General features: G+C 48.6%; 1 protein-coding gene across 1 annotated transcript in view; it reads right to left on the bottom strand.

Moving 5' to 3' along the window:
* Positions 1–2,500, bottom strand: part of LOC134441137 (uncharacterized) — a 64,730-nt gene that overhangs the window by 32,053 nt on the left and 30,177 nt on the right. The gene's annotated exons all lie outside the window — the stretch shown is intronic.

The following is a 2,500-nucleotide window of genomic DNA, read 5'->3' as shown; positions in this document are numbered from 1 at the left end:
GGGTGTTAAAGAGCTTCATAGAGAGTGGTGGGGGTGTTGAAGAGCTTCATAGAGAGTGGTGGGGGTGTTGAAGAGCTTAGAGGAAGGGATGAAGATTACAGAGATGTGAAGGTGCTACACAAAGACGAAGAGTCAGTTACATCGAGAGAGCTACAGGTACAGGGAGGGGTGGGGTGCTGAGAAGAAAAGAGAGAGCTACAGGGAGGGGTGGGGTGCCGAAAAGAAAAGAGAGAGCTACAGGGAGGGGTGAGGGTGTTGAAGAGAGAAGATAGAGTTATGGGGAGGGGTGGGGTGTTGAAGAGAGAAGGGAGAGTTACGGGGAGGGGTGGGGATGCTGAAGAGAGAAGAGAGAGTTATGGGGGGGGAGGGGTGATGTTGTTGAAGAGAGAACGAAGATCACATGTGAAAGTGCTAAACAGAGAAGAAGAGAGAGGTGGAGGAGTGTTAAAGTGTTAAGGAGCTTTACAGAGAGAGATAAAGAAAGAGGAAAAGTGAACTAAAGAGGGCTAGAGATACAAAAAGGATGGAGACCACAGAGGTGGAGAAAGAGGAGCGGTTGATGTTAAGCTACAAAGAGAGGAGAGATGTTGAAGAGAGAGAAGATGAGTACAGAGAGAGGTGGAGGGGTTGCTGAAGAGAGAAGAAGAGTCAGCAACAAACAGAGGAGGGGGTGTTGAAGAGCACGATAGAATGTTACTCCTCTATAGATAGATGTTACTCCTCTATTTATTGAGCTGCACTGGTTACCGATCGCCGCCCGGATCAAGCACAAGGCATTGACCCTTGCCTACAAAACCATCACAGGAACGGCCCCAGCTTATCTGAAGGACCTACTAACGCCTTATGTTACTGGAAGAGAACTGCGCTCATCCAGCACAAGCCGTCTGGCTCTGCCATCCAGTCGCTCTATGTACTCCCAGTCAAGATTGTTCTCTGTTGTGGTACCCAAGTGGTGGAACAGTCTCCCAGAGGCAGCAAGACTGAGCACATCTCTTGCAGCTTTCAAGAAACAACTTAAGACATTCCTCTTTCGAGAGAATCTACTAGACTAATGCTTGAACTGGCCTTGCCCCAGGGCAGACTCCTGACATGATGTTTAGTTTAGTTTAGTTTGTGAGTGTGTGTTTGTGTGTGTGTGTACTCGTTATTTACTCTTTATAAAAAGAAAAAGAAAAAAAGAAAAAAAACTAACCCCTCTTTGCAACTGCACTTGTTGTTCTGTATATCTCCTGTGCACTTTGTATTTGCTTGTGATGTTGGCTTGATTATTGTCCTCTTTTGAACAGTCGCTGTGGTTATAAAGAAGCGTTGATCTGTCCCAAATGCAATGTAATGTAATGTAATGTGGAGAGAGGGGGAGGGAGGTTACATGTTAGATAGGGGATGCCTACTGTACAGAGAGAAGAGGAGTGAGGGAAACAGAGAGATAGGGTGCTGAGATGGAAAGAGGAGTAACAGAGAGAGGAGGGGTGCTGAGATGAGAAGAGAGGAACATAGAGATGGGAGGGTGGGGGGTGGGGGTTTTTTATTTGGCTGAGATGAAAAGAGAGTAACAAGGAGAGAGGAGGGGTGCTGAGATGAGAAGAGAGAGTAACAAGAGAGAGAGGGTGCAGAGAAGAGAGGAGAGTAACAGAGAGAGGAGGGGTGCGTGAGAAGAGAAGAGAAGAGTAACAGACGAGAGGTAAGGGGGGTGCTGAGATGAAGAAGAGAGAGTATCAGAAAGAGAGGAGGGGTGCTGAGATAGAGAAGAGAGAGTAACAGAGATGGAGGAGGGTGCTGAGGATGAAGAAGAGAGGTAACAGAGAGAGGAGGGTGCCGAGATGAAGAAGAGAGAGTAACAGAGAGAGGAAGGTGGTGCTGAGATAGAGAAGGGTGAGTAAACAGAGAGAGGAGGGTGTCTGAGATGAAAGGGTGAGGGACAGATAGAGGAGGGGTGCTGAGATGAGAGAGAGTATAGGCATAGCTGAGCAGTAGGGTAATAAAGAGAGATAGCCGGCAGAGGAGGGATTGATTTTAGACAGGAAAGGCCTAGAGAGATAGAGAGAGAGAGAGGGGTGTGTGAAGGGAGAAGAAGGATACAGTAGATTGATGAGGGAAGAGAGGACTTTGCTGGTCCAGAGGGAGTGATCTAAAGAAAGGAGGAGGAAGAGGGGGAGTTAGAGAGGAGGAGGAAGAGGAGAAGTTAGAGAGGACAGGGAAGAGGGGAGTAGAGAGGAGGAGGAAGAGGAAGGTTAGAGAGGAGGAAGAAGAGGGGGGTTAGAAAGGAGGAGGAAGAGGGAGGTTAGAGAGGAGGAAGAGGGGGAGTTAGAGAGGAGGAGGAAGAGGGGGGATAGAGAGGAGGAGGAAGAGGGGGGTTAGAGAGGAGGAGGAAGAGGAAGATTAGAGAGGAGGAAGAAGAGGGGGGTTAGAGAGGAGGAGGAAGGAGGGGTGTGAGAAAGGAGGAAGAGAGAGAGGGGAGGTGCTACAGAGAAAGGGGGTGGAGGAGGTGTGTTAAGAAATC

Source organism: Engraulis encrasicolus, chromosome 24 (assembly GCF_034702125.1).
Source record: "Engraulis encrasicolus isolate BLACKSEA-1 chromosome 24, IST_EnEncr_1.0, whole genome shotgun sequence".
Taxonomy (NCBI): domain Eukaryota; kingdom Metazoa; phylum Chordata; class Actinopteri; order Clupeiformes; family Engraulidae; genus Engraulis; species Engraulis encrasicolus.
Note: the sequence above shows the minus strand (reverse complement) of the source record. Positions and strands in the feature narration are given on the sequence as shown.